General features: G+C 40.0%; 1 protein-coding gene across 1 annotated transcript in view; it reads left to right on the plus strand.

Annotated features, from left to right (window-relative positions):
- Positions 1–7,586: 7,586 nt before the first annotated feature.
- Myrip (myosin VIIA and Rab interacting protein) overlaps positions 7,587–23,020 on the plus strand; it is a 320,799-nt gene continuing 305,365 nt past the window's right edge. The window contains exon 1 of the mRNA XM_026401622.2: positions 7,587–7,891. The gene's annotated coding sequence lies outside the window, so the exon portion shown is untranslated. The remainder of the gene's footprint in view (positions 7,892–23,020) is intronic.

Below are 23,020 nucleotides of genomic sequence, written 5' to 3' on the forward strand. Positions count from 1 at the left end.
CTGAGCTTAGTGTAGTGTCTGATAAAAACATCAGGAGTCATATCTGTGTGCAAAGTCCTGTAATTGCATACCTGTAAAGAAAGGGCATGCTAAATTTCAGAGAAACCCGAAAAAAAAATATATATATATACATATATGTATATATATATATATATATATATTCCTGCTTTTTAAAAAATATATATTTATTTACAAAGTGGCACACCTGTATGAAAAATCATGTGTTTCAGTTGGTGCTGACTTAATTATCTAGCCTCGTTAAAAAAACAGAAATAGATTTATTCTTAAAAAATCACGAGAGGATGCCATGTTGAGGTTATATAAAACCCAAATCTATCCCGAGATTTGCAGGATGGTAGAGAAAGAACAAGAACCTCTTTAATTGCCACAGAGAACTTATCCAGACTTTATACAGGAGGACATCAGAAGTCAGAGACCTGCCATACACTGTGAACTCTGGTACTTCTCTGTGTTTTGGGGCAAAAGGAATTTACTGATTTCATATCCAATCTTTACTATAGCATAGTGTCACAATATTATGGGGTATTTTTGTGCATGACATACTTTCTGCATGTACATTGATATGAGATCACTCTCTGAAATAGCTTCTTCCATAACGCCAAGTAAAAACTTTGCTTACTATAAGGCAGTTCCAAACTGTGGACTTGAATATGCTATTATAAGATGTACAATAAAAGATCTTGTCATGATGTGCATATGCCTCTTCCAATTTAGAGTGCAGAAATTTATTCATTTATTCACTCACTTTTTTAAAGTTTCTAAAATATAAAATACTTATAGATTCACAGGAAGTTGCATAGGAATGTGCAAGGAAGTCCTACACAAACCTTCATGGAAACTTTTTCAGAGCTAACATCTTACATGATTGTAATACAATGTCTGAAGTAGGAAACTGACATTGGTAAAAGCTGCAGAACTTACACAGATTTCTATAGTTACATGCACACCCATTATGTATGTGTAGAGTTCTGTGCAGTTTTATCATGTGTGTGGCTTCATGTAACTCACCACAATCAAAATACAGAAAAACTAGTGTTACCACAAGCTCCTGGGAGCTTCTCTTCTATAGCCACACCTACTCCCTGCCCCACCCACTCCATCCCTAACAACTGTCAACCATGATTCTGTTCTCCATCTCTATAATTTTATTTCAAGAATTTTATATAAATGGAATCAGATAGTATGTGACTTTCTCAGACTGATTAAAAAAATACAACCTGAGAACAATGACCTTAAAACTTATCTAAGTTCACCCCTGGGAAGTAGTGAAGATAATTTCATTATTTCTTTCAAAAGTGGGTAGCATTATGTATATATCTGTTTAACTATTTACCTATTGAAGGAGATTTGTGTAGCTTACATTCTCATGCAAGCTTTAACATAAATGCAAATTTTCGTTTCTCTAGGATAAACATCCAAAGGTGCAATTGCAAGTCTGATTTGAGTTTTAAAGAAATGACAAAGCTATTTTCAAGAGTGGTCACATCATTCCACATTTCCACCAGCACTGCATAAGTGATACACTTTCTCTCTTTCTTTGCCAATATTTGTGTTGTCATAATTTTTCTTTTACCTATTTTGATAGATGTGTAGTGATAGAGCATTATAGTCCTACTTTGCATTTCCGGATTGGCTTACGATATTGAACATCTTTTTGTGTACTTATTTGCCAGTTGTATATATTCTTTGGTTAAATATCTCGTAACTTTTAATCCATTTTAATTGGATTGTTTGGGGTTTATTTTTAATGTTGAATGTTAAGAATGTTTATGTATTCTAGATGCAAGTCCTTTGTCAGATATATGATTTGAAAATATTTTCTGGCATGTAACTTTTCTTTTCATCTAAATAGAGTCATTTACAGATAAAACATTTTAAATTATAATGAGGCCAAATTTATCCATTTTTCTTCTTCATCCAAAATTTTTTACTGAAGATCTAACATTTATCAAGTTAATGTTGCAAGCACCCTGTAGAAAAAAAAAAAAGATAAGGTCCTAACTCTAAGGCACTTGTAGTCTAGTTGAGGAGGTTGGAGATATGCCCAAATAATTAATACCATGTAGCTAAGTGATGAGTGGTGTGGAAAAGGTAGAAATAGTGTTGGTGATAAGGTAGTGCATGAAGGTTTTATTTAACCATTTCTATACCTCAAAACACCACAAAATGGCATAGAATCTTCCTTTATATACTCATTTTTTTTCCAAGTTAAAAATCATAATTTTTATTGAACGTGTATTAAATCTCATTAAGGGCATAAGAATTTTAAAACCATTATGTCAATTAATAAAAATATCACAGGGCAGTGGGGAGAATTATACCATATTTCATATTTAGGGAACCCTGGATAGTAAATTGCCTAAGGTCACACAGACAGGAAGTGATGAGCTCAGACGGGCACCCCACTCTTTTGATTAATGCTCTTTTAATCCTACCCAGAATCCTCCAGAGATACGTCCTTTTCCAGCCAGTATAAACTCATCAATCTTCTGGCTAAGAAATGGACTGTCTGATTTCTGTTTTAGAAGAAGATGTGATGCAGTTCCTTGTGTGCACAAATGTCAAACAGCTCTTTTTGATAAAAGAAGAATCCATTAAAACCCTTACAGCAGTCAAGATCATGCAGAAAATGGAAAAACAAGTACTGCCTGTGAGTCATGAGAGGCAAACGAGGGGATGGATATTACTGGAATTCAGCAGCATTGTTCAGGATAGGGGTAAGTGAGGAGGTGAAACTTTAGGTCATCTTTTGCCAATCTTATGGTTATTCACGTCATCTTCAAATGCCAAACTTGTCACAGGGAACTTTTTTTTAAAAAAAAAAAATCAACACTAGCTCTGGTGGAGAATCAAAGTGGTGTCTGTTTCTGTCTAAAATACAGTAGATTAGGTACTGAAGCTCTCTTTTGTTCATATGTCTATCGGTTTTTATCAGTATTTTCTTCTTATTTGTGATGTTGCTCAAATCATTAAACTATTCTGTATTCTCTTTCTTTCATATGTTTATAATTTGGGCAAGATGTTAGGAGCTTGATTCTAATGGTTTATTTATTTTCTTTTTTTATTATTAGTTGTTCAAAACATTACAAAGCTCTTGACATATCATATTTCATACATTTGATTCAAGCGGATTATGAACCCCCATTTTTACCCCATATACTGATTCTAATGGTTTAACAAGAGGCAGATTCACATATCAACCCAGCTTTGCGAATACCTGTGTAATGTCAAATAACCTTTGAACTTAGTCTTCATTCTTGTCATGATACAGCCCCATAAAGTCCATGAAAAGAGACCCTTTGACAGTCTACAAACACTTACCATGTGTCTGGGATCCAGCTGCAGAAGATCTTCACTAGGTTTGAACAAAAATGAACCTAAGCGTTTTCATGTAGATTACTATTGACCAGTCAGGAGGCATGGTGTAGGAAAGTGTTCATGAATATGGTACACATTGACTGATTTACTTCAACCACTGTGTATATCTTTTCATCTTTATTAACCAACAGTCAGAATGCCAGTCCTCACACTGCTCAAGGGATGGACTCATGATTAAAGCAGGACAAGTGAGTTTTCTAGGGCAACTTTTAGGGCATTCCAGACAGCAACATGTACTCTGGTAAAGAGAAGACTTACCTTGTTTCTGGATCTTAACCACTGAAAAGATAGATCATCCTGGAATTGCCAGATGGCACCCATGAAGAGAGCTTAACAATGAAGCCTTCAAAGGAAAGTAGAGAGGATGGGGTGATGGTGGGGGGAGAGTAACAGGGAGATTATAGTTCTACTTCTACAGACATCATTTGAACCCCTGAATCCAATATTCCTGAAATTAGAAATATATTTGGACTTTGCACTTAAATAAGCCTATATGTTTCTTTTTATGCCCAAGATTGAGTTGGTTTATCAGTCCTTTTTCCATTACTCTGAAAACAACAACAACAACAAAAAACACTAAGGCTGGGTACTTTATGAAGAAAAGAGGTTTGTTTACTTCACAGTTCTGGAAGCTCAAGGCATCACACTGTCATTGGCTGAGCTCTGGTGAGGAATTCCGTGGCTGTGTCGCATCAGGGTGGATGGCATCATGGTGGGAGTGCAGAGAGAGAGAGAGATCACATGGTGAGGATGGAAGCCAGATCTAGGGGAGGGACCGGTTTTGCTCTTTTTGTTACAGTCTTCTCTTAAGAACTAACTCACCGTCCCACAAGAACTTAATTCCTTCTAAGGGCAGCACCCCCTGTGACCTCCCAGTAGGTTCAAGCTTTAAAAAGCTCCACTATCTCTTAACATCGCCATTCTGGGGACCAAGCTTCAAATATGTGAACCCTTGGGGTATAAACAACATCTTAGCCATAGTAGTTGGGTTTCTGCCATTCATAACTAAGAGTCCTTGGGACCTTTTAAATTAGTTATGACATAGCCTAGTCAATGGCATACCGTACACTTGAAGGAAAAGAAGAGAGGAAAGGGGGGGGTGGGAAGAAAGAAGGAAAGAGGGAGGAAACAGGGAAAGAAGAGGAAAACTTGGGCTGGGGTTATAGCACAGTGATAGAGTGCTTGCCTAGCATGTGTGAGGCACTGGGTCGGATCCTCAGCACCACGTAAAAATAAATAAAATAAAGATCCATCAACAACTTAAAAAAATTTTAAAAAGAGGAAAACTTTCTGTAATGATTGGGAATGATTCCATGATACGTTATGTAGGGAAAAGACCACTCAGATTTGTTATCATTTGCATTACTGGTTACAACAATGTAAAGCAATGAACATTATTTAACATAGGTTTATTTTGTCCATCCAGGTGGATTATAAACTCCCAAATACTCTTATTCTATTTTCTTCCTTTCCTCCATAGCCATGGACAGATTTTTGACTAGATAATGCTCCTTGAGGTAAAAATCTTGTTGAAAACCTAGGTTCCAACAAAAGTTTTTGTAGAATGTTTCACTGGCAGGACTTGGTTTCTCCATTAAGAATCTATTAATCTGTCAAAATGAAAGAAATGGGCAAGGATCTGACCTAGAGTTAAAATAAACAGGAACTATAATGACTCTTAAGCATATGTAAAATGTTCTACCTTGCTTTTAATAAGAAAAATGCAAGTCACATTGCTGAGGCCCCTTTTCATCTACCAAATTGACAAAGATCAGAAAGTTTTATAACACACTGTATATAGAGGAGTGTATTAGTGTAGCAAGACTATATCAGGGTACAATTGGAAACACAGGAACCACTTAAAAAGTATTTAAAATTAGGGGAATTTAAAACATGGAGCTGGTTACACAGATAACATGAGGTTCGAGATGCTCTTCAGAAGTGGAGAAAGTGCTGGATATTAGCATCTGTGGGATAATCTGTTACCTCCAGGCTAAAGGGACAAGAGGAGGAGGTATTGCCAGAGCCCAAGAAGCTGGGTCCATAGTTAGCCTGTCTTACAGGACCTGGAGTCGCCCAGGAGGAATAGTTGATAACCCTGGTCTACTCTTCTATGCCCACCTTCAATGCAGAAGAAAAGCAGTGAGAAATTCTCTGGCTTTTCCCTTCTTTCCTCCTTCCATTCTACTACTGTGTGGACTGCGAAACACAAAGTATATACACAGTATATAGGAAAACCTGGAAAATGCAGCCTTTAGAAGTCAGCCCCCACAAAACAGAGCAAGAAGGACCAGGACTGGATCTGAGGACAAATGACTCAGAATCACCAGAGGGGTAGTGTGGTTGTATGTGTAAACCGGCAATTGAAGTCATGAGTAAACATCTCCACGAAGAACATTTGAGATCCAGATCATAAATGCACGTGGCCTTGGACCCTGTGACTCCAATTTTAGAGATTTATTTTTCATATATACTTCCACGTAAGCATAATTATATAAGAATAAAGTTATTCACTGTAGCAATGTTATTATTAATGGCAGATTGGAGAGAATCTAAATGACCATAATTCAGGTCTCTTACATGAATTTTGACATAATGGAATACTACACAGCTGTACACAAACAAGAGAATATTGGTAGTAATATGGAATTACTCTCTGATAATATCTTAAGGAACATGATCAAGGTCTAGAACATTGTGGATATTTTGTATAGTAAATGCTATCATTGTTTTTCAACAAAAGGTAAAATATGTAACAAATCTATCTGACTAATTGGGTATATGTAGATATTATCTAGAAGAGTACAAATTGGTTACCTCCAGGCACAGGAATTGAGAGGCTGGGAGAAGAAAGGAGGGGAATCTTGTTAACTGTGTACCCATTTCTAGTTTTTAATTTTGTACCATACTAATCGAATGGAGATAACTAAAATTAAAATGAAATTTAAAAAACTAGAAACAAACTTTCTTCTATTCTACTAGTTTAGGGATATTAAAATCCCTTTAATGGTGGAAACCAGATCTTCAGAGAAATTAATCCCTTCCAAGTTCCCTTCCCAAAAGTGTTTGTTTTTTTCTCCTTTTGCTGCTGTGGAACAATCAGCAAAGGAGACATCCATTCTTACTGCATACATTTACAGAGGGAACAGCCTGAAACCATCGACCTGAGAGGATTCCCAGGGATTTAGAAATCGCCAGTGCAGCTCCACAAAGGCTTTATTCTCATGAAGTTTCTTCAGTGAGAAGCAGCTAAAACTGACAATGTGTTTTCACAGCCGAGTGGTTGGGGATGAGGCAGACGGTCTCAGGAAAATTTCTGGCCCTGTGCTTGTTCGAATGCCTACACGCAATGAACCCCTGGCCTGGGGTGAAACCTTTCAACTCTGTCATTCTTCCATAACCAGCTGCTCCTGGCATGAGTCCCAGTGCGTTCCTCACTTGCAGCACTCCGGGCGTCCTGACACTGGGGGCTCTCTAACCTGGTGTTGCACAAGCGGAGGGGGCTTTGGAAGACTTGGGCACGCAGTAGCCCGGACAGCTCCCTAAGCCAAGCGCGAACCAAAGGGCTTTGAATGAATGAGCGTCGCTAGCACAGTAAATTCCTGGGAGAATGACAGGAATCCGGATCAGGCCATCACGGTGGCTTTAAATACCCAGGGACCATGAAGTGAGGAAGAGCTGTGGAAGGAGGAGGGTCACCCCAGCTTTGGAGAGGCTCGGGCCGGCAGACCGCGGTGTTCTCGGAACCAGGCAGGCCCTGGATTTAGTGGCCCATCACTCCGCGGTCACGGAGGTCCTGAGTCTCCAATGTTCCGAGGCAGCGGGCAGGAAAGCTCGAAATGTCCTGAAGTCGCGCCTTGGGGCTCCGGGACCCGGGTCCCTACACTGCACTGCGCAGCTGAAAGAGCTCCGGGAGGGGCGCTGGTCCCCGCCCCGGGTTCTTGCAGCTCCAGCCCCGCCTCCTCCTAGGGCGCCCCGCCCCTCCCGGCGCGTGCCGCCCGCGCGCCTGGGGAGCTCTGGAGCCACCCGCGGGGTAGGCACCCGGTGTTCCGGCGCAGGCGCGGTTGTGCGCCGCCTCTCCAGCCGGGCTCCCCGCACGCGCCCCCGCCCCGCCTCCGCACGCGCCCCCGCCCCGGGCGCCTCTGATTGGCCGTCAGCCGGGCCAGCAGGTGTCGGTGGCCGCTGCGGCCAGGCTGGCTTGACTGCCTGCGGCGCGGGCGCCTCCCTCACAGCCGCTGCCACCTCTGCGCTCCCGCCTACTGCCCGCTTCCCGGCTCCCGCTGCGGTTGCGGTTCTGGCGGCCGATCCCCCGCGGCGCTGCAGCCCAGCTCTGGCTTGCCGGCTGACTCGCACCCCTTCCTCGCTGCCCGCAGCCTTCTGATCCACGCGCGGCGCTGCGGCAGGTACCCTGGGCATCCCGAGGCGCGGTGGCCTGAACCCGGCCGCCATCAATGACCCCAGCCGCGGACCTTTTCCAGGCCGGCCAGTCCGTGTGAGTATTGTGCCCTCCCCTCCCTTCTGGCAGCTTTGCGCCACTCTCCCCTTCATGTTGCCGCAACTTTTAGGGTGGGTGTGTGGAGGTGTCTCTCAGGTTCCCCAGCACCCCGAGCGCGTCCTGAGCCAGGCTCCCGGCATGGCCAGTCTGCCTCTGCAGAGGAAGAAGCTGGATAGGGGAGACTTGAACTTGCTCAGGGATCCTCGCAGTCGGAACCGCCCCTTTCTATGCCTCTGGGGCGGGGACCTTGCCTCTGCGTTTCCCTCGCGTTTTCCGATCCCAGCTGGCCACGTAGTGCTGGGGCTGCGGTTCACCGCGCACCTACTAGGCTACCTGTACGGGCGTCTCAAACCATCCAAAAAGCGCCCCGCAGCAGCCCACCGTAGTGGACTTGACTCTTTCGGACTCTTAATTTCTGTAAAATGGGGCTAATCAGGGACCTGCCCAAGGTCATGGCTGGTGCGCAGAGTTAGAACCCGAGACCATTGCATCTGGCCCCGCCCCCGGGCTGCCTGGGCAGGGAAGCGCTGTAGGGGGTTGCGGGGGTGGGGTGGGGGGGTTACTTCAGTTTCATCCTGATCTCTTCCTCACACTCCTTTAACCCCAAAGATGCCAGACTTGGAGACGTAGGAAACCTATCCCCAGGGACTCTACAGTACAGATAATCGCGAGAGACCTTCCGGATGAATGTGTTGTGGAGCGGTTCGGTGGTGCGAACCCCTGGACGTGCAGTTTTTGGGGGCACTCTTTCTCTTTCCCGTCACTTAATTTACTGACGTCTCGACGAGAATAGGGGAATTTGTTAGGTACCTGCGTTGAGATCCGTATTGTTCTACTTCGTACCCTCCCTTCGCCCCCCAATAAAGCCTGTCCCTGAGGATAACTATCCCAGAGACTCTGAGTGCACAAGGCCTAGATGGACCTGCCTAAGAGAAGCGGGTACGCCACGGGTTGGTTTCCATTACATTTGCTCACATCTGCTACTAGAAAATGCCTTGAGTCTTGACTTCATTTCTGCCCTCCCAACCCCCACCCCTTGATCTGGATTTGTTGATTTGCTTGACACTTTCCCAGGAAAGAGGGAGGGGACCAGTATGTAAATGCTGTTAGAGGTGAATTGTTTACCCCAGATTCCTGGAAGCAGCTCTAGTGCTGCTGTTGGTGGCATTGTGGGCTGCTTCACAGCTTTGGGCTGGGAAGCAGGTTGTCCCCACCTCTTTTGCCATTATCATCCGAGCCCACCAATTCAGCCGCCCCTTCCTCAATTCTGAAATTCGGTGATGAGATACTACTTAGACGATTTTTGGTATGACTGACAAGCATCTTTGAGCCTCAACTTTTTCACTTATAAAATGAAATAATATCTGTTTTTAGTCTTTCCAAGGCACTTGGGGTTCAGAGGGTATGATAGGTGTGAAAACTCAATGGGGTTATATTGAAACATAGAAAGAAAATGGTCCAAAGAATCTGGGGCTGGGGTTGGAAATGGAGGTAATTTAGGGAACTTGACAGTGACATCGGGGTTAGGGTTAGCGTTAGGGTTAGGGGTTAGACCCTCTTTGCAGATCTAAAAAATTCTCCTTTGAGAGAAATTTAGTTTTGTTAAGGTTTCAAAAATACTTCTTGCTTTCTTCCTGCTTAATGTTCTTTGCCTGGCCATGGATAGCTGCATCTCACCTAATTACCCACCCTCTCATCTGTGGGATGTCTCTGTGGGCCAGAAGCTGTATCTAGGGAGTTGAGGACTGTCTGGGGGGGGATGGGGAGATTGTGTGTGTGTGTGTATATATACACTGTGTGTATGTACACGTGTGTGTGTGTGTGTGTGTGTGTGTTGTCTTTTTGGAGATTTTGTGTATCTCTATAAGGCAGGGTTCTCTTTTTGATGGGTCTCATTTGTCCATATATGGGGACAAGGTTGGGAGTAGAGAGAGAAAGAGGAGTTGTTTGGCTCCAGGATTTGTTCATTTTTGAGAAAATGAAGTTCTAGCCACACTGAGTAATTTAAACTAGCAGTGAAATAGATTGTGCCCTGTCTTCCTCTTTCCTGCCCAGAGGGACTGGAGGAGAGCTCATCTGTGGCTTTGGCTTTTAGAACAATTGATTCACTCTGTATAAAAAGTACCTTACAGAAAACTTAACTATCTCCCTGTTTTTTTTTTTTTTTTTTTTGTCTTCCCAGTTATTATTGGTTCTCGTCTCAAAGGCAAAGTAAAGAGGAATGACTGATCAGACTTTGGCCAATTTGTCTTAACATTATATTAAAGTATGAAATAATTACAGAAAAAAACTGCATCCTGTTCCACAATGTATAACTTAATGAATTTTCACAGATGGAATGCACCCGGATAAAGTTCAGATTCAGAACTAAAATATTCCCAATCTGCCCAGTTCTCCTACTGGCATGATTGCCCTTGCTTAGTTATGTCAGACAAGTTTTATTTTCTTTTCTCATTTTAGTTCTCAAGTTAAAATGAGACTTCTTGATTATTTTCTGCCTTCTCTTTTTATGAATGCAAACCAAGGAGAGTCATACTTACGTCAGTATAGAAAACTAGAAGGAAGAATTCAGTTTGAGTGGAGATGAGTTGGTGGTCCCCAAAGGCCCTGATCATTAGTTCTTTGATGGTGTAAGGAGCCCACCCCAGATACAATAGTGACATTGATAAATGGAGGTCAATTTATTCCCCAAAGAGCTTTTTCAGAGTAAACTAGAATGATACAGATCCAAAATAAAGTGATATGAATGAGGAACAACTATGAATGAGTTTTCCTTTGAAACATACACAATGGGCATATTTTTAATTCCTTAAAGTTAAAAATCAGTGGGGAAAATCACAGAATTTCAAAGCTGAGTGATTTATGAACTGTTTGTGCTGTTGCCACATGGTGGCACCACATTGGCTGCAGAACTGAAATATCAACAATCCTCTCACCAACCCTCATAAAAGGATTCCAGGAATAAAATCCAACAGCCCAGTATCTCTTAAAACATTATTTTCAAATACTGCTTTCTAGTATCCTCTTGACCCCTACTGTTATGTCCATGGACAAGACTCTATTTCAGCCCTTTAGAGAGATGGCTTGTGGATGCGGAAAAGATGTGTGTTGGAGGGGGCTGGAGGTGGGACACTAGCCTTTTCCTTAGCAATATGGAGCTAAGGTCATATGTCCTTGGAATTTTATTATATTTTACTTTTTGGTACTGGGGCTTCAACCTAGGAGCACTTACCACTGAACTACATCCCCAGTCCTTTTTATTTTATTTATTTTGAAACAGAGTCTTGCTAAGTTGTTTAGGGCCTTGCTAGGTTCTGAGGCTGGCCACAAAGTTGTAATCCTCCTGCCTCAGCCTCCCCAAACACTAGAATTACAGGTGTACATCACCATACCTGACGGTCCTTGAGATTTTGAAGAGGGTCAATTAGGAAATTAGCTGTGTTACATCTTACTCTAGAATTTCCCAAACAGTTCAAGAGATGGCGTTTTCTTTCCTGAGACTGGTAGCTCTTTACAAAGCACTGTCTGTCCATGGTGAACTTAGACACATGGGTCGGTCTGGCCATAGCCACACTGTTGCTGGAGGAAATGCCCCACGAATATCACGGGGTGGGCCCAAGTCACCAGGAGGAGATAGGGAAGCTCTCTCCAGGTTGGAGATGGCTAATAGGACCTATCCTATGCCCCTGTCAATCCATCACTATTTTCTTTCACTGTCAGCATGACTGAGATACTGTTTAGAAGGCTGTATTCATTTGGTGGCTAGCCTTGCCTACAATCACTAGGAGTGTTATATGTTTGCTGTGTGTTATACCCCCCCCACACACATACACTGTCTCATTTACTCTTTCACACTTGGAGGTAGGCGGCTTTTCCGTTTTATAGATAAAGGATCTGAGCCTTGAAAACTATGCTCTTTTTCTAACTTTGGGTACTTTGTGAGCCAGGGCAAGATTTGAAAGCCAATTCTTTGAGACTGAGACAGCTTCCCTTGCTGAGTTGTACCCTTCTGCAGGCTGGGAAAAGTCTTGCATAATTCTTTTGTCCTTCCTGGCTCCTAGTCTAGTATTAAACATGCAGCAGCCACTTAAGTCTAAGGATGGGATTGCTGAAAATAGAAAATTCTCCCTTGAGCAAGCATAGAATCCAGACAGTGAAGGATGAGAACTTGGGGTTGAGTCCACACAATCTGCAATGTTGAGACTGAGTATGTGCCCATCAGCGTGTGTTGTCTTCTTTCCTGATTACAATTTTATGTAATAGAGGGGTGCTGTATCTATTTTCATGATCTTGTTTCACCTAAACATTTCTTTGATATGTTGATAACATTTGTTGATCTTTGTAGTTAATTCATTCCTTTGATATACCAGTGCTTAAACATTCCCCGTCGTGGACATTTAGGTATCTTCACCTTTCACTATTATAAAAAAAGCACAGTGAATATCTTTGATAAGATCTTAAAGAAATGTATGAGCACAAGGTAGGAATCCCCACAAGTTGAATAACCAACCAGTGGATGTGCTTCTGTCAACCTCTGGCTGTGCCTTAGCTTTACTGGGTTTTGCAGATTACATTCCCAAGAGACTAGAGACTGGTTCACTTCACACTCTCATTGCAGTTTGTTGGAGTTCCTTGTACTCCCAGGTCTGACTGTGACTGTTCTAGGTCTGGTTGATCTGATAAGCATGGAATGAAAGTAATTCACTGCTCATTCATTTTACATTTCCCTTAGAGGTGATCTTCTTTATATATTTTGATTTTTGAGTTTCCGTATCTATGCTTTATGTATTTTTTTTTAAACTGGGAATATTTTTAGGGGGGGGAGTTAGATCTCATTTGATGTTTACATTTCTGTATTGTATGAGGCATGAGTCCAACTGTGTTTCATTACAAAAACCATTTATCTCATTATTGTTTAATGAATAGTTTATTATTTTCTCATTTATTTTGTTACCATCTTTGTCATAGACCACTTTCTGGGTCTGTTGTTGACTCTGTTCTGTTCTTTTTGACTTTTTTGACTCCTGAACTAATATCATTTCAATTAGTTACGAAAGCCTTCTAATAAAACTTCCCTTATCTTTTTTCTTTAAAATTGTGTTAGTTATTCTTGACCCTTTAGATTTTGAAATGAATTTTAGGATTTGCTCCTTTTCATGAAAAGTTCTGTCTTAATTTACGTTGAATCTGCAGATTAATTAGGGAAGACTTTACATTATTGACACATCTAATTCGTGGACATGATCTCTTGATGAATGGTCTTTTTAGATCATTCTAAAAGATTTACAGCATTCTCTAGGAAGGTATGGAAGTTGTATTAGGTAATTTACAGGTTATTGACAGCTCTGTTGAGGTATGATTCACATACTCTGCAATTCAATTTTATTTAAAGTCTACAACTCAAGTTTTTTAGTAAATTCACAGTGTGTATAGAAATCAGCATGATTTAATTTCAGAATATTTTTGTCTCCTGAAAAAGAAACTCTGGACCCATTAACAGTAACTCCCTGATCCTCCTACCGCAGCTCTCACCACATACTTAGTCTACTTTGTGTCTTTATGTATTTGACCATTCTGAACATTTCATATAAATGGACTCATACAATAATACAATATGTGGTATTTTCCATCTGGCTTCTTTCAATTAGCATAATGTTTTCAAAGTTTATGTTTTACAGTAACATTGCTTCATTCTTCTTTATTTGTATATTCTATCCAATGGAAATATCACATTTTCTTTATCTGTCTTGTTGCTTACGGATTTTGGGATTGTAAATCCCTTGTAAATGGGATTGTTTTCCCTCCAATTGCCTTTTAAAAATTGGTTATTGCCAGTGCCTAGTTATTACTATAGGAATGTTTTGCATATCATTTCCTACCTAGCATCTTTGTTGGTTTGTAAATTTTCTGGATATTTTGTAGAAAGCCATATGTACCACAAATAATGGTGTCATATGTACCACAAATATGGTGCTTATTTCTATCTTCTTCTTGGCTCTCTGGTATAATGCTGAGTAATAGTGGTGATAGAGCCTCCTCTAAATCTGATGTCTGACTTTGGTGTAAGGCTTTTAAATATACACTGTTGGGAGTCTCCCTGAGAACTCCCCCGGGCCTTTCAAACATGGCGGCGGGCAAATTGCCAGTGGGCAGCTAGAACTCCCTGGGCCTTTCAGATAAGGAGCCCCTCATGCAACATGGCGGCAGGCAAGTTGCCAGTGGGCGGATAACAAATTGTTTTGAAAACCTTCTAATTGGCCCTCCCATCTTCCATGATCGTGGACAGCTCATGCCCCCCATGAATCTTATGCAGGGTGGACGTGTGTGCACCATAGGTGATGATCTGACCTTTACTATGATTGGCCCCGGGAGCTTCCTGGTTTAAGATAACTGACTCTCACTTTCTATATAAGCTAGAACCAGCTTGCAGTAAAGTGCTTCATCTTTGTCACTGCTATCTGTGTGTGTGTGCATTTTAATCTCCTACGACGAACCTTGGCCTTTCATTCACCAAGAGTTGTTGCTTTACATTTGGAGTAGAGACAGCCTTTACCATGTTAAGAAAGTCATGCTTCTGCTGTTCTAGTAGTATGTGTCTTTTTGTTTGTTTATATGTTTATTTGATTTTTTTTCAGTGCTGAGAATTGAACCTAGAGACCTTTCAATTTCATAGCAAAAGCTCTGCCCCTGAGCTACGTCCCTAGTCCCTGTCTTTGTATTTTAAAATTATGCCCATTCCCTTTCTATATCTTCTTTAATCAATTGAAGTTGAATTATCCTTAGATATGATATTAGTTTATTTGAGTTTTCCTCTCAAAGACTGCATTATGAAAAATCTTACATACTTCTAAGTATAAAGTTACATTTTAGCTGGGCGGGGTGGTGCACGACTGTCATCCCAGTGGCTCGGGAGGCTGAGGCAGGAGGATCACAAATTCAAGGCTAGCCTCAGCACCTTAGCAAGGCCCTAAGCAACTCAGTGAGACTGTCTCAAAAGAAAATGTAAAAAAGACCTGGGGATATGGCTCAGTGATTAAGCCTGGGTTCAGTCCCCAGTATCAAAATAAAATATATTTCTTTTTGAAATTATCCCACCTTGGCACCTCACTCTGAGGGTGATCTCCTTTTTCAGAGAGGTATTTCGTGTTCTTCAACTTAAGGTTCAATGGCTTGAGGGAAGATGAGGCTGGTGGGAAGAGTTTGCAAGGTTAATAAATATGAAGCACTCTGAACAATGCCAGTCACATAAATGTTATTTTCATAATTATGTCATGCAGTTAGCAATGAATTGTCAAAGAGCATTGATTTGGAGTCCCGAAAAAGGGACATCGTTGGGGACTGTCCAAATGGGACAGTTCACCACACCCAGAAAAAAAAAAATCACCTTTATGTCCATCACTCAATCCCTGTTGAAAATTTTGTATATTTTTTCCAGAAGTCATTTGATATAATATAGATATATACAGAGCTTTCATAAGTTCATTTTCTGAATCTTACTAGCTTTGAGGCTTCACTGGAATAGGAGAGAGCATCACATGAAAACATTCACTAACAAACTGTCCACTTATATATTAGTCCCCATCCTGATGTCTTAACATAGCACAGAGGGTCTTTGCCTACCTAAGCATCATTTTCTTTATAGGTCACTTGCTCCCTGATTATATAGGAGTTTAGTGGACCTCGTTGTGCAAATCCATTGCATAATGTAATTGCAAATCTTGCAAAAGATGGAGGAGTTTGTTAAGTGGATAAAAGTGGGTTGACAATCTGCAGGGAACAGTTGCTCACTGTGGAACGAATGGGATGCCGGCAGCCTCAGACCTGGTCAGAATTGAAAAAGGGAAATAGGAACTGAGAGAAGATTCCATGCATGCTCCAGAAGAGAACGAGTAGAATGATAAAATAGGAGGAGGGTCTTTTGATGTCTGTCCAATAACTTTGCACAAAAATGATACTCTTCTTGAGCTTGTCAAAAAATGTCAGATGCTCATTGAAGGATGTTTTGTGCTCTTCTTTAAGTTTACTGGGACGATTATGCCCCAAATATGAAAACTTGCTTTTTACTTCACTGTATTGATGAAGCAGAGTATATCTGCATGCTTATATAGCTCTTCATAGCTGACATGACTACAAAGTTGGCCATGGGGTTCTCTTTCTTATTTTTTGTACATTCAGCAAATTTTTATGTATCATTCCATGTTAGGTTGGGCTGTTAGATTGTTTTACACAAATCATGTTCATACTTCTAACTGCTAAATTCCATTCCATCATGGAAGTATCTTATTAATCTATTTCTACATGATGGACTTTAGATTGCTTCTGTATTTTTGGGCTATCACATGGATGCATTTAGTAAACATCTTTGAATAGTATTTATGCACACACACACACAAGAAATTTTGGAGAATATATGCCCAGAATTGGAATTGCAGGGTTTTATTTTATATATACTTTTAGTTTGATCACCCACTGCCAAATTGCTTTCCTGAGTATCTGCACTCATTTCAACTCCTATAGTAACGCAGACAGATAGGGCCTATCACATTAAGGAAATAATACGACAAAAGGAAGGAGAAAGGTATTAAAGGAAAAAGTATGTGTGTATATATGTTTCCATATATATATAAAAATGTCCTAAAGTTCATTTAGGAAGCTCAGAGTTTTTGACCTTTTTGTTTCAAGTCTTGCATCACATAAATGATTATGTAGAAATAAAAATAATTAACTTCATATCAATATTTACGGAGTTTGGGAGAATCTATGAAAGTTTTAGTGTTCAGCTGCTCAGTAGTGCCTTTAATCAGGACAGACTGCAAAGGAGGTGAACACTGGTAAATGGAAACAAGGAAGCTACCTCCTTCCAACTCTGTCCTACCTCACCTGTCCCAGGATGCAGACATTGTAATCATTGAACAATTATTTCAATTGTAGAGGCACCCCCTCCTCCACAGAAAATCTTAATTAAGGGTCTCCAGAAATCTTCACCATAATTGATTTTAGAACTATCAGCAAAAGGATCTCTGCAAAAGAGTTCAATGTAGTTAAGCTTTCAATTTCCTGTTGCTCTACCTTACGATAATTAAATTTGGCCACAGGCTTGAAAGAGATCAGCACTCCAGGTGCTAAACACCCCTTCACTAGTTTTTCACAAACATTTATGGACTATCTAGTATAGTAACAATATACATAATAGTTTGTAAAAGTTTTCAAGGTTTAAAATCCAAAACTGCCTGAATTCCGGGTTCAGGGGTATTGATTGATTACAGTGAAAGCTTTGCCCTCTAAACCTGCTTCCTGTTTTCCTATCTGGTGTCCTGCCTCGTCAGTCCCTACAACATTTTTACCATCTCTTCTTTTAAAATGTAGAAGACCTTGGTTCGGGTAATTCTAAAACAACACTGTGTCATTAATACTGGTATGCAAATAAGTTTGTGTGACAGATTGCTAGTGACTAGAGGACCAGCACAGCTCACCCCTACCAGATGCTAGTGAGGAAAAGGCAGAGAGATGATGGATTTGACTGGAGGTGGGCTGACTGCTGAACCAAGAGAAACTTCACCCACTTCAAACTCTCTCAAAGAATGGATTCCACATTTCTGTAAGGAGAATGAAAAGAGCCTTATGAAACTATGTGCCTAAAATTGTTATTGGCTTTTTTATTCAACTCTTACCTTCCTTAGATAATTATGAGTGGAATTTTCCTTAGTATTTATATATCATAGCTGAGGTAAGAAAAGCACTCTATGGAGTATCATTTTGTGGATTTGATTTAGAGCGAACACCACTGGGGTGACAGATGTGTTCTCTGCATCTGTGATGTGCATATCCATGCTGTGGGCCTACAATTTAATCCGACTGAGCAGGCATTTGGAAAAACAATGCAAGATGAGCCTCAAGGAAGGGCAGGTGCCTGGAGGACAGAGGTGCCCGAGGCTCAAAATCTGTTTGCCAAACTCCTTCAATAATGTTCTAACACTGGATCCTGTTGGCTCAGAGAACTATGTACAAGTTTCCTCTTTTTGGCATAATATGCAAGAACCTCAAAGTATGCAGGGTCATTGTTTATACTTGAAAGCCTACAGAACAGGATCCTGTTGGCATTATTGGGGAAAAGGAAAATAATCCAAGCCTCTTAACGTTTTTTTTTTTCCTTCCTTCCCTCTGAAGGTAGCCTAATCTTGAAGCACTAAGCAGTGTTTCTAGCCCAAACCTCTTTCCAGCTTCCTCTTGGAAATCCCTATCTCCAGCATTTTTTTCACTAAGGAGCTCCAGCTTCAGAAATGTGGCTGTTGGTGTTTACGTTTTATATAAATGTAGTCTTGTTTTGCTTCTTTTGAAAAACGGTTTGTTCATCATTAGGGATTTTGACTTACTGAAATGACATGTAATCAGAGTGTCTGTGATTTCTCTTTCTCTTTTACAACTAACTAGAAGGAAAATCAGAGATGCTGTTTTAATTGAATTCCTGTGAATTCAAAGCCTTTTAGAAACATCAGCAGTAGATTTTCAGGTCTGTGGTTCAGCGATGTCAGGTGCCTCTCCCATTCTGGTGCCTGAATGCTGCTGAGATCCCTTAACGAGGTTTTCTTCCTAAAAGAGTCCCATGTGCTCCCTCCTGGATCTGACTCCTCCCACACTTTCCAGGTACCTGCTCTTGCTTTTCCAGATGCCACCACCACTCATTTTCTGCTTAGGTTCCTCTCCCCTCTGGATGCTTTGGATGGTAGACAGCAATGCAGGGCTGACATTTCCCTTTCTCTTCTACAAATGGTCCACACACAGGCAACGAGGAGAACAAGAAAAAAAAGAACAAATGCAGGTTTTGACAAATTTGGGAAATGATTAGAATCACTTCCTCCCCAAAGTGGAAAGTTTGCCTGAAGAAAACAGATCGAGTGGTGTGCTTGGGCCCAGGCACTTAAGAAACATAGGGACCGATGTATACATTCCTAAAGGCCAGGGCTGTCTCTCTTAAGCAGTGGTGGGTAAGGAGGCCCACAGAGGCAGTGAGTACTTTCGATGCGAAATTGGTGAGGCTGGCTTTGAATTTGCTGTCCTCCTGCCTCAGCCTCCTGGGCACTGGGATTACAGGTGTGTGCCACCCCACTGTGCCCAACCTTACTTCTTGATTAGTCTCACCTGAGTTCTTTTCCAGTTTCCCAAAGAACCAAATTTTGGCTTTCACTTCTCTATCTCATCAGTCCTTTCTATGTATTAATCTTTCCTCTCATCTATATTGTTTTCTTCTTTTCTACTTCTTTGGCCTTATTTTTCTCATCTCTTATATTTAGATGATGAACTCATTGATTTCACAGCCCTTTTCTTTCCTATTTACATTTAGGACTATACATTTCTTTCTAAAAATCATATAAGCCATGTTTGCATGTCTCAAGTTGTGACTGTTATTATTCCCAAGTGAGTTTTTAAATTTTTCATTATTATCTCTTATACGTTTTTGTATAGAAACAAAATTTTTTTCCTATTTTAATACACAAAAGAATGTAGTCTGTATCATTCTAGTTCTTTGAAATTTATGGACTCTTGTTTTATGGCCTGGTATAGAGTACTTTTTTCATAAGTGTTCTGTGTTGTCTTGAAAAGAAAGTCATTGGTTCCAGTGACTTACTTTAATGTAAGGTAGTTAATTATATTATTCTGTTTTTCTTAATGATGTTTTGCAGTTTGATTAGTCAGTTATGGGAGAAAGTATAGAGAGGTGAATTTATCAGTTTTGCTGGGTGCTTCTTTTGCTTTTTCTTTGTATGTTTTGAAGTAATGTGCTGTTGAGTGCATCTTAATTTAATTTGAGCATGCCCTTTTTAATCTCTAACAACGCCTCTTGTTTTTAAGTATGTGTTTAATAGAGCAGTACTGGTTTTCTTTTGCTTAGTCTTTCCTGCCTCATCCTTTGCTTATCTTTATCTAAAAATATACAGCTCAGTATGTTTTAATTTCACCTGTGAAACTATTGGTAATAGTACTAATTTGCTTTATATCTTTCTAACCTCTAAGTTTGAATGTGTAAGTTATGATTATTTATAGTTTTACTATTCACATATTTGGATTTATTTTTCCATCTTAACTTGGTTCTCTAAGCTGATTCCACATTAGATATACAGAAGCCCACCCTGCTTTATCTGTGGGGGTTTTGTTCCAAGCCCCATCCATTCAGGTGCATGCCTGAAGCTGGATAGTACTGCACCCTGTGTATACTCTGCATTCCCCTACATTCCTGCAGTGTTGCCACATACCCTAGAGTTAATCTGCCTTCCACATTTTAACAGCTACTTGAACACAGGCCTGGGATTCTGCCACAATCCATCTTATAACTGAGATGACTATTGCGTGACTAATGGGTGTTGTGGAAACACTGGACAAAGGGGATGGTTCACACACTGGGTGGGATGGAGGGGTAGTGTTTGACTTCATCGTGCTACTCAGAACAGCATGCAATTAAAAATTTGTGAATTGCTTATTTCTGTAATTTTCCATTTAGTATTTTCAGACCACACAGTTGACTACAGATAACTGAAGTTGTGAAGAGTGAAACTACATATGGGGGACACTCCTCTACTTAGGTGCTCCATCTGGCTGCTTTTTGTTTTGATTTAACCCTCTCTACAACCCCACATGACATTTCTCTTTTCCATTTATTCAAAAGCTTTATATTCTATTGTGGTCTTATAGCATTTCTTATACTGTAAATTTAACATATATATTTACCTTAAAAAACTAAACTGAGTCAAAATTTATTTTTGTCTTGAGCAAGTCAAAGACTTTATATTTAACTAAGAGCACCCTCCTACTAAATTTATATGTTAATGTTATCTCATTTCAGGTCAACGTTTTTAAAACCTCAAGTAGAAGACATTCTTGTTATTTTTTTAATGTTGTGTGTAATTTATTGACAATATTATTCCACTGCCTTCCAACTTCCATTGTTGCATTTTGAAAATTCAGCTAACAATCTGGTTTTTGTGTTTTTTGTTTTTTTCGGGAGGGGTCTAGTTTTTCTCTCTAGCTGATTTTTATGACTTCTCTCTGTCTTTGTTGTTCTGAATTTCACTAGGATGTCTGTAGTAGTGGATTTCTTTTTAATTATCCTGCTCAGGATTCACTGTGCTTCTTCAATATGAAGATTGATGTTTACCCAATAATCTGGAAATTTCTCATCCATTGTTTCTTTGATTGTTACTTCTGCACTGTTCTCTACTAGCTCCTTTTAAAAATCTGATACCTTTCATGTTTTACTTCCTTGCTTTTTTCCTGCATTCTGGGCTTTGACTTGTACCTGGCTTCTTTTTACATTATCTCTGCAGACCTCATTTCTTTTCATGGTTTCAAGCATCATCCATGCCAATGATCCCTAATGCATATTTCTAAGCCAGACCCCTCTCATGAACTCCTAGAATAACCTATGTGACATTTTCCCTTGAGTGTTAAATAAATGACTCCAAATCAATTTTTTTGAAAGCTGAATCCCTGATCATCCCTAAACCTGTCCTACCTGCATTTTTCTCATCTTAGTTGCTTAGATATCAATCAATATAATCAATATTACATTGATTTTCCCACTTGTAAGGAATACATTCACTTATTTCTTGGAACTTTTAAAATAAAAATACTATTGATGCATTTTCCTTCTTTTTTATTACTAATATTTGGAATCTAGTGCGTATTTTCCAATTACAGCACATTTCAATTTAGGTGCTAAATTTTCAACAGAATTACTTGATTTGAATGGAATACACAATTGAAAAAGTATCCTTATACTGGAGTTGTTCTGAATATATTTACATAATTCATATGTAATGGCGTAATTGGATATCATTTAAATTTTAATTAACTAAAATGAAATGTCCAGTTCAGTTGTTTTAGCTGTATTTCACGATCTCAGCAACCACATATAGCCAGCTGGTGGCTACCATAATGGGTAATGTTGGTGGGATCAATCCTGTGGGATTATGTTTATAAGTTTTTGAATCTTTCATGTATGCGAAGAAAAGATGACCTAAAATGAAAATTCACAGCTGAGTTAAAGGAAGAAGTTAGAGTTGATTTGCATAGCATCTGATATTCTGTTGGTCAAGAAGGCAGTTAAGAATTTTCTATGAGAAATTCTCATTTTTGTATATTTGATAATGGGAGAGATGTTGAAATGTAGGAAAAAGGAAAAAAGTAGATCTATAAGAGTGGCCTCTTGCTACTCCTTTTGCATTCCCCACCCTATGTTCATTCTCTGTGTCATGTGTGCATGGCTTTGGTTTTATTTTTATTTATTTTTTTCTCTGAAAATTGTTTCAGCATCTCCTTCCTGAGTAGGAAGGCATTCTGGATTACAACCCAAAACATGATTGTAACCATCTATCATTAATTTTCTTTAAGTGATTCTTCTTCAAATTCATGGAACAATTCCTCAAATAATTATTTTTTTTCAAGAGAAATGGATGTCTTCAGTGCTCTCGTTCTTCCTGTTAGAAACACAAGAATTTCACTTAATTATCAGATGAAGAGTCACAGAGGCTAAGCCTCTGTATTTTTCCACCTTTTAGACTCACTGTTCTAAAGTGGGCTTCTTAAATAAGCCTTTGGGACTTGGGAGGAAAGGCATTCAATACTTAAGACTTATATCCGGTAAACCTAATAAGGGGAAGACTTTTAAGACAGGATCATTAACCTGTATAGCATGAAGAGTTTGGAGCATAAAGAACCCATTTCTCAAGTGAGAATTAACTAAAAATCTTCTAGATAGCATCAAGAATAAATTTTGGGTTCTTTAAAGACAATATCAAATATTTTAGGAGGATTAGGCTATGGTTAGGCTGAGCCCTAACCTGGCATGTGCAAGGCCTTGGGTTCAATCTCCAGTACCCCCACCACCCCACACAAGGTAGAATATAAAATAGTTTGGGATTCAGTCTGGAAGCAAATAACTAATTTTTTATGCAAAGCAGTGAATACCCCCACAAACCTGCACAAAGAAGCTGCTTCAGCAGAGGGTCACCATCTGTGTCTATTTGACCCATTCAAGGGGCCTTATTCTTCACCGGTTGCCCTTCAGACAGATGCCTGAAAATGTTTCAGGAACCTTAATGCTTGGAACCTTAGACTCATTTGTTTTATTTC

This window comes from Urocitellus parryii, chromosome 3, assembly GCF_045843805.1.
Source record: "Urocitellus parryii isolate mUroPar1 chromosome 3, mUroPar1.hap1, whole genome shotgun sequence".
NCBI classification, from domain to species: Eukaryota; Metazoa; Chordata; class Mammalia; order Rodentia; family Sciuridae; genus Urocitellus; species Urocitellus parryii.